The sequence below is a fragment of the Eretmochelys imbricata genome, chromosome 6, assembly GCF_965152235.1.
Source record: "Eretmochelys imbricata isolate rEreImb1 chromosome 6, rEreImb1.hap1, whole genome shotgun sequence".
NCBI lineage: Eukaryota > Metazoa > Chordata > Testudines > Cheloniidae > Eretmochelys > Eretmochelys imbricata.
The window spans coordinates 21,764,524-21,779,829 of NC_135577.1; the positions used below are offsets into that span (position 1 = coordinate 21,764,524).

The window sequence follows — 15,306 nt, forward strand, 5'->3', positions numbered from 1 at the left end:
TATCCTGCAACAGTGGCAGATAGAGGACTGTTTGGGGGAAGGGGATAAGAACACAACGAATATTTGTCTCCAGTGGGTTATTTAGTTATACCTGCATGGAGTGACAGATTGCTGAGATGGGCGACTGCAATATGATGGGAGTATAGGGACTCCAGGGTAAGGAAGGAATACACAGGTGACTTTTGCAGCCTCCGGGGCTCTTATGCAGGAAGCCAACTACATCCTTTCAGTGGCCAAAAAAGTAGAACAACGTTAGAAACCCAGAGTCATGTAGTGGCAAGTGGCAAGAAGAGAATCAGTTGCATGGGCTTTGATTCCTTCATCTCCATGGTGATGGGTAGGGGGTAGATGAAGCAGGATGGAGCCAGAGGATAAGAGATTATCTATGTGCATGACAAGGCCAAGGTTTTTGGTCTTGATCTCACCAGCATCAGCAAGCACGTAATCTCGGGAAGCTGGCTCACACCAGTCCCAGTCTTCACTTTGCGCTATGGAATGCAAAAAATTGGCAGCTAACAAAAATTCCTGTAGCTCATGCTCAGATTATAAATGACAACTGAGATCTGGTTAGACAAGACAGCAGCATCGGTATTCAGCCCTGGTGGATGGTGGTGTTTGGTGACCTCAAGATCCACTCAGGTGATGATTCTTTAAGACCAACTCAGGAGTTCACGGCTACTGTGACCTCAACTGAGCTATCACAAGTGGTTACCTACGCAACCCACATAACCGGCCACACTCTGGATCTACGGATTGGAGGCAGCGAGGTGAGGTTATAAATAGACCTGTGTCACGGACCAAGCATAATCTCCTCTGGTTTGAGGTTGGGTCACCACTATTCCACTTGAGGCAAGGGTCCAGTATTATAGTCCGGCAGAAAGTCCAGGAAGCTTTGGAGGTATGTGCCCTGGCACCAAATAACCTCTCTCATTGGTCTGGCAGCATATGATGAAAACCTGGTATCCACCACTATTAATAGTTGCTCTTAAATACCCTTTTCCCTGGCTCCACCCTCACTGGCCAGTGTGGTTTACAGGGGACTAGTGATGGTTTAAAGAAGAGGGGAATGCAGCTGGAAGTTACAAGCCACTGCAATGATGGCAACTACTAAGCAGCACACTGCAGACCTGTTCAGCATGATTAATCCACGCTGCCTTCACCTGAAAGTAGAGCTGCCATGAGGAATGAACCATTTGCTCCACATATTAAGTAGCTCAGATTCTGACAGAGCTTGCCACGTTGGTTGGTCTGGAGCAACGTCTCCAAGGGATAAATGGATGTTCCTCTCTGCCTGAGTTGCAACCAGCAATGTTCAACGAAAGTCAAGAAGCGCTGGCATCTGGGCATGACGAGGCCCATGTCCCCTTTGGTTGGTAAGGCCAGGGGGTCCGTTTTAGGTGAAACAGGCAATGCCTCTGTGTTGGACACCAGGTGTTTTCAAGGGGAAAGTGGTGGCAACTAAAGCATTTTACATATTGTAAAGAGCACTAGGAGAGCGGGAGGTGGGCACTCTAGTGTGTTTAAATAAATGTCACTGCACCCTTCTGGGACAATCCCCAGCAGAAGCAGAAAGGAAGGAGACAACCCCGAAGTGGGGAGTTGCTCAGACTCCTTGTTAATAAGCATGCTCACTCACTGCACGCATGGGAGGTCCTGATGCAAACAGCGAAAGCTAAACCCTTCCCACACAGTCCCACATGGATATCTGCACCTCTCTTCCCACACCAACGGAGGAACAAGCCAGCTAGTGCCTATCCAAGCAGGTCAGGAAGTAGGCCACTGCCTAGGGCTGGCTGCCTGGAAACTGGGACAGGCCCTCAAGTAAAAAGCTAGTTTGCTGGCCTCATATCTCCTCATGCAAATCAGGAAGAGTCAAGGGTAATGAGCGTGGGACGAATACTGAAAGGGTCAAATCACTTCCATTCTTTGCACACAACTCAAACAGGATGGTTAGGGGAGAAATATGCTATTGGCCTTTTGGAGACATTACATGAACGGTACACAGTGCATGCGTGCACACATGCAGATCACACACTCCCTCCAGCATCTGCTCAACTCGCATGCTGCAAAGCATCTGCACTCAAAGGGTTAAAGATGCAAGAGTGCCAAATGAACTTAGAAACACACAGGCAGTCCAACACTGTAATACAGGGTGGCCTGAGCTGCCACAGCATCATAGCCCCAGCCTAAGGCTCACGATGTGAAATTAGTTGCTGGTTTAGCATGTTTTGCCACAAGCTCTTGTAACTTTCCCCCAGGCAAGGTGATTTCATAGGGAGAGAGACAGAAATTTTTGTCCTTGCACCCAATTCGCAGGTTTTGGGAGAAATGAATGCCTTGATTTTTCAAGAGCACATTTTTGAAGATGAAGACTAACAATGCCACACTGCTCTAGACCTCGAGCAGCTCTATTTTTTGCCTAAACTGGGTGTATTGTACAGCAAGAGAGTGTGCGCATGCCACAATCTCTGCAGCGTTTGGAAAAAGGAGTGAGCTAGGACCATCCAAGGAGCATCTCCTTTGGTGCTAGCAGGAGCAAGGGCGACTTCTTCCAGTATAAGTGAGTCATCCACAGTACAAAAGCCTGGGCAAAGTTACCCAGGACCCCAGATTAGACCCCACCTCCTTCCCTTTGTCCTGATCTTTCCTCTTTGGTTTGGGTCAGGCTGACAAAGGAGGCCTGACTCCTAAAGAAAACTACCACTCTGTTATCTTCCCCTGAGCAGGATATACCCACCTTTGACAAATACAGAAGGTCTCTGTCTCTCTTGCATGTGTATAATCTGTCTTTCCAACAAAGCGTTACTGAACCAGGTACCTCTGCAAGCCTCAAAATAAGGTCCTTCCCCACCCCAGACTCCACCATTAACCGGGAAGAATCTCCTTGGAATATTTTCACTGGATTCTGCTTTCCCTCATGGGGACATTCACTGAATGCTCTCGCTCTCAGCTGTCTGTACACTGATTCAATCTGGATTGGCAGGATGGCTGGCTGTACCTGTTACACAACAGCAGCCTGGTTAATGGCATTTCCCATGGAGCGTCCCTTCCCTCTGCTCTTCACTTTACTTCCTGCAGAGAGCTACTGCAACAGACTCAGACATGTTCCTCCTGATCATCCCAGGTGCGAGTGAGAATCGGTGTCTGTTTGGAACTGGTTACCATCACAGACACCTTCGCACGAGCCTCACCCTTCTCTCCTAGCTACTTGCTCACAGCTCTTGCTCTTTTCTCTTCCCAGTTACAGTAAAACGTCCTCTTTGTTCCACAGGGCATAACATTTTCCCCATGTTGGAAACTAAATTACAGACATACCACTGCTAAACAACAGGGAGACGTACAGGCAGCAGTGAAGACATCCCTATGTGAGAGTTCTAACTGGAGCTATTACCCTAGGGATGGGCCAAACTGGGGTCTTTTAACCAGATGCCCCCAACTTCCAGGGTTCAAATGAAAATGGGACCAGCATCTGAACTGCACCGATTTTGCTTATGCAAAAATAAAAATCCAAAGTCACCCCTAGATAGGCCCATTCTTTATTACCCAGGGACCAAGTCTGTTTTTTCCCTTTGCAATCATATAGCACCTTCCATCCAACTCCCCCCGCCCCCTAAGTGCTTTGCAAATGCTAATGAATTAATCCTCATGGCATCCCTGATCAGCAGCTCAGTATTATTTCCATTTTACAGATGAGACACAGTGGGGTCACACATCAGGTCTGTGACAGCTGAAAATTGAGCCCTGAGACCTGCATTCTCAGTCCTTGCCCACAGAAACTATGCATCACCTCCTGGCCTAGACAGATGAGCCACCCATACGTCCTGTCTCATTAGGATGCCCACCCAAAGTACCGCAGTACACACCCCCATTCTCTCGACCACGGATTCTTAACCGTTCTGCTGCACGTGCAGTAGTTGAAAGTTTCATTCCAACCGGAGGATGAAAATGAAGTTTTGCTTTCTTATTGTACTGGTCTGTAGTTTCTAGAGACACTTCTGAATTAGAAACCGAACATGTGCATGGCACAACACACAAGTCATATTCTGACTATTCTAGATGATAAAACAGGTTTTTCTTCTTTTGATTTTTATAACCACTACTGCCAGCTTCATCCTGTCCCCATCATGGGTGATTAACTGACAGGGAATATCCTCCCAGGACAAATCTTAGCATATAATATATGCTATTGACTTTTTAAGTTGGGCTATTCACTGGAGTATTGTTCCAACACTTCATAAAGGCCCCCCCTCAAGTGAAACAGATACTCCTTATGGGTATGAGGAGGTCATTGTACAACTCCCAGTACTGAAACCAGAAGGCTACAACATATAATGCCTCCTGCTCACAGTCAGCTAACATTGTGATTAACAGCTGAGAGGCACTGGTGCACAAGACATCACCTGAACACTTCCCTCTCACTGTTCTTTTGCTGTAAACCAAGCATAATGTAAGGTGATGTATAAGCATAAAGTGATGTAAACTGCGTTCATTCTTCTCAGCCTGCTGAGCTAAGCATCCAAGACAAGACACAATCCTCATTGAAAACACAAAGCTTTTTTTTTTTTTTAATTACCTCTATCAAAAAGGACATTTCCAGTATATTGCAACACGGGAGAATAGGAAGCATCAAAGTAGTAATGCAAGAGGCAAGCTTAACCTGAGATGGAGAGCATCATATTCAGGCCACCATTTGGAAGAGGGCTATTATCCTCCAAAGTCTTTGCCTCCGTCATGCATGACAACCTGTCCCCGCCGCCACCTGCGCTCTCAAAACAGCAGGTCAGAAAGCCCACAGATGCTCAAAGTCCTACCACCACAAGAGATCAAACAGCAACAATTCCCTATACCTTCCAAGAGCAATCTTTCTGAGCTCTGATACCATACACAGGGGACAAACCACGGAAGGGAGTGGGGAAAGAGCCTATTAAAGCTTTCCAGTCCTTTACACAGCCCAGAAGAAGTTCCAAATGAAGAGAGACTGGGACTATTTAGTTTAGACAGCAGATGAATAAGACAAAGAAAGCATATTATATGCTACTATTCATTCTGTGTAGTAATATAAGGCCATTCAATGACATTTAAAGTCAGAAAGTTTAAGATTCCTTTCCCTACACAAAACAGAATTAGTCTGTGGAACTCACTGTCACAATATATGGTGGCCAAGAGCAGTAATTGGACATTTGCATGGGTAACAATAATATCCAGAATTACAATACTAAGAATTAAAATAAAAATAGCTTTGGAAGTAATAGAAGCCCTCATGCGTCTATCTATGTAGGCTTTTATGCAGTGGCCCATTATTGTGGTACCTGTGCATCTCAGAGCTTGAGCCAACCTCTAACTAATGGGAATCATGAGGACTCTTTCCTTGAGGGCATAACTGCTTATAGAAGGATTTTTTGCACTTCCCAATGACTATCGATTGCTTCAAAGGAGACAGGATACTGGACCAGATTAACCACTGGTCTGATCCAGTCTGGCAAGTCCTTTGTTCCTAAAGAGGATCCTAGCTTTTAAAAAAATACTAGCAAGAACAATGAAGAAAGCACACAAATGAAAGTGACACTTAAAACGTAATTTGTGAGTTGACCAGTTCTCGGGGGAAGTGGATCCCTGCTCTCCTATGAAGAAGGTGGGGACCTACTGGTAAGTCTTTAAAAAAATCCACTAGTCCAGGATAAGATGGAATCTTTCCAGTACAAATGCAGTCTCCATTTGCAGAATCAAGATTTTAAATTTAAGATAATTGTTGTGAAGAAAACTTCCAAACAAACTGATAAAAGCCCTGCCTTTCTCAGCCTGCAGACAAGTCATATGCGATGACTGCTGCTCAGAGTTCCCACAAGCTCCAGCAGAGTGAAAACTGAGGAGATTTATCAGTTTTCACTACTTGTTTTCAAGCTCTCTCTGGGCAGCAGTGAAAATTACAAGAATCTGGTCAATTTCATTCTGCAGCTGATAGGGAACTCTCTGAGCAATAGCAAAAGGAGGCACTGGAGATATTCACTGAACATAAGAACGACCATACTGGATCAGACCAAAAGGTCCATCTAGCCCAGTATACTGTCTTCCAACAGTGGCCAATGCCAGATGCCCCAGAGGGAATGAATAGAACTGGTAATCATCAAGTGATCCATCCCCTGTCGCCCATTCCCAGCTTCTGGCAAACAGAGGCTAGGGACACCATCCCTGCTCATCCTGGCTAACAGCCACTGATGGACCTATCCTCCATGAATTTATCTAGCTCTGTTTTGAACCCTGTTATAGTCTTGGCCTTCATAACATCCTCTGGCAAAGAGTTCCACAGACTGACTGCATGTGAAAAAATACTTCCTTTTCTTTGTTTTAAACCTGCTGCGTATTAATTTCATTGAGTGACCCCTAGTTCTTGTATTAGAAGAAGGAATAAATAACACTTCCTTATGTACTTTCTCCACACCAGTTATGATTTTATAGACCTCAATCATGTCCCCCCTTAGTCCAAGCTGAAAAGTCCCAGTCTTATTAATCTCTCCTCATACGGAAGCTGTTCCATACCCCTAATCATTGTTGTTGCCCTTTTCTGAACCTTTTTCAAGTATCCAATTCCAATATAATTTATCTCCAATCAAATATGAATGCTGAAAGAGATATCGAACTGCAGAAACACCCTCCTTGCAACAGCCAGAAAACCAAGAGAAAGATGGAGTAGCATTGCCCTGGTGGTCATTCCCAGGTTTCATATTCATATGCAATTAGTAGATTTAGTTAATCTGGCCGTGAGGCATTTGATATAGTTTGCAATTCCTCTGAGGGGATAGGGAAAAAGTGGGAATAATGGGATAATTTAGAAAAAGAGAAAGGTTTTAGGAGAAGAAAAAAAGGAAAGAAGATATATGGGAAGATGTTAAGAACAATGGAGGGATAGGGGAAGAAAGGAAGAAAAAAAAGACACTGAAGATAGCTCAGGAAAAGATACACTGCAGTTTACTATACAAACAAGTGGAATGAAGACAGGAAGAGAACAAAGGTCTAAAAAAACAACCAAGAGAAATATAGCAAGGCAGGATGGTTAAACAGCACTAAGCAAATAATTCATTTGATTAAGTTTATCAGTATTTGTCAAATAATGTATTCAAATAATACTCGTGGAATCTGACCAGCTGTATATTAGTTATCAGATTAAAATAATGCAGGTGGAATTCAAATATATTCTGATTTTTTTTTGTCGGTATTTGATGAGACATGGTTGCAAGTTTACATTTTAAAACATTAAGTAGAAAGACGCATGACAATAGGATACAGTTGATACAGTGTAATACACAACTCTTGTTCCTTTAAACTGTAGGTTGCAGTTATTTTTTACCCTGGCTAGTAAGTATCTGGTCATTCTTTTCAAGCCCTGACCACTGGCCCCTCTAGGATGGCAGAGGGATAAGTCCTAGATGGCCCTCCTTCCTTCCCCCATAGACCTACACAAGAACCACGCAATGATGAAGCTGGTTTCTTCAAACAGTTTAGCGTGACCGTACTGGTTGCTACAAGTAAGGCATTCCCCCATGTTCAGCTTTAATTCGGAAAGGTGTGGAATTCTACAGTCAAGTGCATAAGACATCACCAGAGTAGAATGGGCCACGCAGACATCAGGCTTTTATCCATTTCACCATGGGGAATGGCATGCAGGATCCCATGCACTACAGAAACCATGTGCCTTCTGCTGCCATCTGTCTCAAGGAACACGCATAACATGTATGACCATAGATCTCAAGATACTAACTACAGTGATACTAAGAACAGTAAAGTTATTTTGCCATGCCCATAGCCACCATCTTCATCAGCAGCAAAGAATGAACCAACCCTACAGTCCCACCTTACTATGGTCAGGATAACGTAGTATCTCCAGGATCTGAAACATATACGTGCATAAGACAAGCTGGAAGCTTTCTTGGGTACATGCAATTAAGGTTCCAGTCCTTGCAAGTATTCAAAGAAGAATTGGGCATGAACCAGTGCAATGTCTTCCGTCTGCATAAGCAGCAGAAGAGGCACTGGAGTTGTCTGCCTGCAGACTTAGGAAGCCAGCACTGCACCAGTTCATATTTGTATGATTATCTGTGCAACTATAATGGTAGAAATGTAATTTGTTTTTTAGAAGAAAGATGAAATTATATGGAAATTGATGCACACACTATTAGCTTTTTCCAGACCTCCTTTGGAGAACTAATATAATAAGCCGATGACATCCCTCTTTATACGCAATCACAGAGTACAATAGAGTAGATCCCTTTCAAAGTGATAAGGCACCAGTCTGGGAAATTGGCACTTTGCAATTTGCCAGCATGTTAGGCTATCAAATGCTGTTCATGTTATTACTATGTAATATCAAAAATTTACCATAGCTAAGGATTGAAGAACCAAGCTCAGGGCATTTCTGGGGACCGGATGCCAGCTAGAAGAGTTCACTTTGGGTCCTAAGCCCTGTCTGATCATTAGCACTCCAGAGATGCCCTGCACTTCGGTAATTATCGCTAATTTAAAAGCAGGGTTGTTTTTTTTTTAAAAGGAGATTTTCCTTCCATCCTTCATCTTTCACTTTTAAAAACAAAGTGCGTTTCCTGCTGATGATATGTGCCACAATGGCGGGTGCCGCACAAACGTGACTCAGCCCTGACATGGAGGGACTTCCTCTAGGAAAAGGAAATTCATTATCCAGGCCCAGCCAATCCTTGGCCTCTCTAATGAAACTGTGAACAAGGGTACCAATTAGCCGCAGTTGTGCTGGTGCTTCTGCCATAGAAAAGTTTGTCTTTTAGGAACAGGATGGAGAAGAACTTTGATGAACAGAGGGGAAGGACGGTCTAGTGATTAAAGGCAGTAGCCCTTGGACCTGGGAGAGACTGCACTTCAAGTTCCTGATCCACCAAAGACTTAGTGTGTGACCTTGAGCATATCACTTAGGTTCAGATTTAGAGAGCTAAGGTATTTCAGTGGAAATTAGGAGCCAAAATACCTTTGAGGATTTGGGCCTTAGCCACTCTGTCTCAGTTCCCCACTTGTAAAACAGGGATAACAGAGAGGCTGTGAGGATAAATACATTAAAGACAGTGAGACACTGCAGTAATGGGGACTATATAAGTACCGAAGATAACTAGACCAATGAAAAGCCATCAGACTGGTTATTTACCATTGACCCAGACTAGATTGGACCTGCTGACTCAACTTAATGAGTTTCAAGAGAGTGGGACATATTTATGAGTGGATTAGTATTATGGGATTGTTTGTGATGGTGGGGGCAGGGCTCGGCAACCCTGACAGTCCCTCCTGATTGATGGTTCACCCAGTCACCTGCCAGGGTCAGGATTAAATAGAAGATAGGTTTCAGCATATTTCCATAGCCTTGGACAAACTGCAGAAAGACTGCTGCTGTATTGCTGATGCTTTTAAATCTGGAAAGAAGTTCAAGAGATACCAGAGAAAAAACTACCCAACAACAAAGTTAAATAGCAAGCAGCAAATGGATCGAGAACTTTACAGCACTTCATTTTCTTGCCAATATTCTCAACCCAAAGTATCAGGGTAGATGTCTAACTGCTGAAGATGCTGCTGCTAAGACATGGGCACCAAATCACCAACCAAAATAAATGTCAGGGCTGGAAGGGAAACAGTCAAGCAGTACATGTCATGCTTGCTGATGTTTTAAAGAAAGTCACACCATTGAACTGGTGGAAGTTATTAGCTAAGCACCTGGAACCAGAGTTTCTTGAAGTGCTAAACCAGCTTTTGACAGCAGTAGCTTCCTCTGCAGGCACAGAAAAATATTTTCTTCATTTGGACTAATTCATTCAAAGTTGAGAAATTGATTCAGTTGAAAAAGGAAAATTTGTCTCTCTCTTCCAGTCTATGAATAAAGACAAAGGAGGGAGCAGATGAGATCTACTAGTTTTAAAGTTTGAAGGACAGCCTAAGTATCTTGGGAAACTCATTTTCAAGAGACGTAGGGGAGTAGGAATTTAAGCTTCAGTCACTTTCACGTAGGCATATTTGAAAATTTTCCCAGGCTGACCTGGAATGATCAATTTAATCCACTGACAACAGTCAATCCCTCTGTTTAATAAAAAAGCTGTAAATGTGAAACACATTTTCACAACAGAAGTTTATGTATTCAAAACATTTAAGGTTGTTTTAATACAAATAAATTTTATATGCTGTTTTGTGTGCAATTAAATTCCACTGACCATCCTAATGCAGCTCTACACAAATCACGAGCAAAAAGTTAACGATCTAGTAAATAAGCAACATATTCACCATTTTCTAACTTACTAAAAATGTACAATGAAGAATCTGAAAATATTAAGGTACACACTTGCTTAAATAAGCATAGTTATAGTGTACCTCTCTAGATAGCAAAAAGATGTACCAAATCTAGTGTAAAGGATCTATTTAGTTGTAAATCAACATTTTAATAGTGATATCCACCAATGAGAATGAATTTTTCTTTAGAACATAAATGAAATCCAAATGGAAAAGTTGATTAAAATTGATAATTTAAATCGAGACTTTCCACTTGGTGAGTTAAATCAATCCACCTTGGTCAGGAAGGGGTTTGCCCTGCCCCGCGTATTCTTGGAAGTAGGCAGCAGTTTGGTCTCCTTCCTCTGAGGCATCAGAGATGGCTTCATCAAGAGACGGCACATTCGACTGGATGGGCCAGGACTCTGGAGTGGTATTGAGTATTCCCTTGGTCACCTCCTTAATGGGCTGGTTCTTGCTGACATGCTCAGGGTCTAACTCATTGCCGTATATGGAGTCAGGAAGGAATGTCCCCCCAGGTCAGACTGGCAATGACCTTAGGGGTTCTTTTCCCCCCACACTTCCCCTGTAGTATAGGGTGCAGATCATTTGCCAGGATTAACTGGGTCTCTCTCTCTTAGTCAATTCCCTGCCATTGTAGAGGCCTCAGGCACTGGCCACCTCAGTTCCTCCTATTCTCTGCCTGTGGCGCATAATAGTCTAGTGTCCTATGGACTGTAATGCTTTGGTCTAGTTTCAGTGGGTGCTGGTGGCCTGTGGTATACAGGTCAGACTAGATGATCTAATGTTCCCTTCTGGCCTTAAACTCTATGACCTCATATGCTGCACCAATGCAAGTCACTGTTTACGCAAGTACAATGCATCTCTGCCAGGTGGGGATGTTGAAGCAGTGCAACATCATTGGCTGAAACCCCTGTGTAGACAAGGTCTTAAACATATAAAGGATGTGTCTCTCAACACCAACCCCTGGAGCCAGCCAGTCCCCCCTTGGACCTGTAATTTTCTTGCTTATTTTGTGCATTTAGGCTGGGGTTTTCAAAGGGGCCTCAGACTCCTTTAATAACTCTTTATTTATGCCAGGGCAGACCCCTTGTGGACATGCTTCTATCTGTTTAAAACAGGTTTTATCGATTTTACTCACACCTGTAAAATTTACCAATGCAAGCTCAATTGATATAAGACAAGCTCAGCCCAATGCAAAGAGTGTATCCACTCAAGTGTTTGCACCTCTTTAAGTCAGTTTAAAAGCACACCTGTAGTTAAACTAGGATAACTGTGAGTGTAAGCCAGGTCTAAGAGTTCAGCACCTAATTCCCTTAGGCTTCTTTGAAACTCTCAGCCTCAGTACCCCAGTGTGCGCCCCACTGTGATGTACAACGTTGTACAAGGCATTTCAAAAGCTGACCATCAGCCACACAGAGTCTGTTAATCCCAGCTCAGATTTCCATTTGGCTTTCCAACTGCAGAGACAGCAAGCCTCACCCTGGAGCTACAGAAGGGATAAAGAGTTTCCCTGGCATTATTCTCAAGTGACGCTGCTCTGGGAGCTGTGTCCATCCCTCCTCTACCTGTGTGTGGCCGTGGTATAATGCTTGAGACTAGAAAGCAAGACACACCCTGGAAGGAGGAAGGATCCTAGAGACTCCTCTCTTCAGCCCCCCACCCCCCTGTATTTCTGTTTTAGCCCCTGCCTTGTAACGGGTTGCGGGACCCTCTGGAATGAAAGGCACTCAGAGGCGTTATTATTACTGCACCGATTCAATGGCACATGACGACTGAAAGAACAGTGGCCACCCAGGCTCAGCTATTAGAAGTCTTGCTGTGCTATCAACATAGACCACGCCCTAAAGCTTCTGTCGACAGTGATATCACCGTAGGCATCAGTATAGCGATACCAAGGGATCTAGGAAAGATGAAAAACGAGAGAGGCAGGAAAAAAAACAGGCAAGGGAAATGTGACAGCAGGCTGTGGTATTCTCCTGAAGGATGCAGGGCCCCTCCCATTTATTTCCCCATGTTTTCTGGACTGGCAGGAAGTGTTTACAGAAAGCAGAGTCATTGTAAGACTGGAAGGGCAGGCCAGCAGGTGATTCTCTCCTCTCCCTTCCTTTCCTGTTTGGAAGCCCTGTCACATTTTGGGGAGGGAAAAGAAGTGGAGAGGAAGAAAGAGCAGAAGTCATCAGCAGCTGCCTTGAGATCCTATTGCCACTGGCTCCCAGGTGCAAAAGGTGCAGCAGGGGGATGTGGAGTGCCACAGCTGAGAGAGGGCAGCTGGGCTGGGACATACAGAAGGAGAAATCTATACCATTGCCAAACAGCCTAGACACATACGTGAATGCCACCATCTCCCTCTGCTAACGCAGAGGCTTTTAAATCTGGAGGTATGAGAACCACCCCAGTGGCCTCCAGAGCAGGCTGCTGGGGCCTGATTTTCACAAACCAAGAAGGTCTAAAAATCAAGAGGAAGAGTGAAAGCCTTTGGAGGATGGAGGAGCAACAAATTTGCAAATGCTCAGAGAATCATGGGAAGAAAAACTGCAGCCACCCCCCACAAACACCAACAGGTGGCTACCCCCTCTCCCCTCACTACCTTCTTCCACCACGGCAAGACCAAAGCTACTCCTCCACCCCAACCCAGACACACCCATTGTTGTCTCCCTTCTCCCCTAACAGACGTAACCCCTCCCATTGCTGCTGCCCTCTCACAAGCATAGCCCCCCGTCCTCCTCCCTATACAAGCGCTCCCTCCCAACTGATGCATCCAGGCAGGCACACACGGACACCCCCCCCACACACACACACACTTTCTCTCAAAGGCACCCGCTTTCCGACTCCGAAGAGGGGTGGGTTGCCCTTCCCAGCTCACTCTGGAGCCGAGTATCCCAGCTGGTGCAGGATCGACGGAGCTCCCGCGAGCGACCCCCCCCCCCACCTCCCAGCAGCAGCCGCCGCCGCCGCCGCCTCCTGCTCAGCAAAGCCAGCTCTGCTCTGCAATGCCCGGTTGCCGCCACCAGTCCTTACCGCGCACACATGCTCCCTGGGACACGCTGCCCCTGCCACTGCAGTGCCTGCTGCACGCCCGCCGCCCGGAGCATTCCCGGGGGGGTTGCGTGGGAGCGGGGTGGGGGGGGGGTCGCACAGGCAGAGAACCATCACCCCCCCCCCCGCCGCCGCCCGCACTTTGGAAACCACCTGCAAAAACAACTCCCGGGGCTGCACCGCCACCTCCAAGCCCCGCACGGCGCAGGAGACGGGGGCACTTACCAGCGCTCACCCCCGCCCGGGCGGCTTATCCTTGCGCGGCAGAGAGGCAAATCCTCAGCGGAGATGCGGGTGCGGCGGTGGTGGTGGTGGTGGTGGTGGGGGGGGGGGGCTTCTGCGGGAGGCGCGCGCACAAAGTTTGGAGGGAAAAGGCCAAAAAAAAAAAAAAATCCCCCCTCCCGGCCAGAGCCGCAGATCCTGCCTCCCTGCCCGGCGGCGGCCGCTCTGGATCAATGGAGCGGCGGGCCCAGGCGAAGGTGAACTTTCCACCGGGGTGGTGGAGAAGCCCCCGGCTGGCAGCGCCCAGCCCGCATTGGCACCGAGCCCTGGGGCGCTCTCTGGCTGCGGCGGCGGCGGCTCGCTCGGACAATGTACGGGGGTGTGTGCGTGCACCAGCGGCGGCTCGGCGAGCCCCGGCAGCGGCGAGCGGCACACGCCCAGGCTCCGCTCCCCGCCCACCAGTCACTCACCGCCTCCCGCCGCCGCTGATAGGCGCTCGGCGCCCGCCAGCCCGGGCCCCCGGGCCCCCAGCCCCGGCTCCTCCGCCCTCCTGGTGGGCTGCGGGCCGCGTCAGTCACCGACGCTAAAGGCGCCTCCCTTTCCCTCCGCCGGGGCGCTGGGCCGGGGGGAGGCGCCGGGCCGGGGGGAGGCGCCGCCGCCGCCGCCGAAGGGGACTTGCTGCTCAGCCCTTATTTTCAGCGCCTCGCTCAAGCCGTGGTGCCGGCCGGTGGAGGAGCGAGACGTGGGGAGGGTTGTTTGGTTGCAGCCTGGTGCACTAAGAACTTGAGCCGCTAATGGTGAGTTAGAACCGCGCTTCTGGCTGATAACCCGAATGGTCCAGACAGACCCCGAGACGTTGTTTAATAAGTCTTGGTCTCCTCCCACCTCTCTCTCTCTCTCTCTTTATTTTTTTTAAATAAAAACAGACATTTGGGGCTATATCCTCAGGAGCCGGAAAGCAGCCTAGCTCCGTGGACTTCAGTGGAGCTGTGCTGATTTACACCAGCTGAGGATCTGGCCTTTTATATTCGCAGCAACAAGGCATCCTGCCTTGCCAGCCTCTCTCACTTCCTTGTAACTTGGATTTAGTGGTGGTGAGAGGTGCTGGCCTATTTGATGACCCTGGAGGATGGAGTCTTTTGTTTAGCCACAGAACATAAAGGACCTGGGCAACTCCCACACTGCTGTGCCAGTTAGGGTCGTTCAGTCCCTGTGCTAGGACGCTCCTGGGCTTCTCCAGTCACAGGGAAAGGGACGCTTAAAACACTGCCGCAGTGCTTCAGTGAAGATGCTCCTAAACCAACAGGAGAGCTTCTCCCGTTGGCATAGTTAATCCACCTCTGTGAGAGGCGGTAGCTATGTTGATGGGAGAACCATAGCGCTCTCTACACCAGGGGTTGGGTCAGTATAAGTGTTGCTCAGGGGTGTGGATTTTTCAGAACGGGGTTATACAGATGTAAGTTTAAACTACAATACAAAGGATGAAGAATGGGAGTGGGGAGCATTGGAGGAAATCACCAAACCCCCTCTGTCTAATAGTAATGTAGCTAGTATTCACCCTTTACTTCTAGTTATTAGTCAACAAATACATGCAGTCATATGCTCAGTGTTACATCATAGGCACCTGAAGAGCAAGTGAGGGCTGGGGACTCAAACTCGCCTTTATACTGGCTACTGACCATTTCCAAAAAGGTCAGTAGCAGACCATTCATGGAGCACATTTTGACAGGAAATTTTTTCAGCCCAAAAATGTAG

The 15,306-nt window shown here is 46.8% G+C and overlaps 2 protein-coding genes across 15 annotated transcripts in view; one reads left to right on the forward strand and one right to left on the reverse strand.

Moving 5' to 3' along the window:
• The window catches only part of HRAS (HRas proto-oncogene, GTPase), a 74,592-nt gene extending 60,603 nt beyond the window's left edge, over positions 1-13,989 (reverse strand). For all 4 annotated transcript variants that reach the window (XM_077818199.1, XM_077818197.1, XM_077818195.1 and 1 more), the window contains exon 1: positions 13,555-13,989. The gene's annotated coding sequence lies outside the window, so the exon portion shown is untranslated. The remainder of the gene's footprint in view (positions 1-13,554) is intronic.
• Positions 13,990-14,154: 165 nt separating this feature from the next.
• LRRC56 (leucine rich repeat containing 56) overlaps positions 14,155-15,306 on the forward strand; it is a 134,755-nt gene continuing 133,603 nt past the window's right edge. For all 11 annotated transcript variants that reach the window (XM_077818202.1, XM_077818206.1, XM_077818212.1 and 8 more), the window contains exon 1: positions 14,155-14,348. The gene's annotated coding sequence lies outside the window, so the exon portion shown is untranslated. The remainder of the gene's footprint in view (positions 14,349-15,306) is intronic.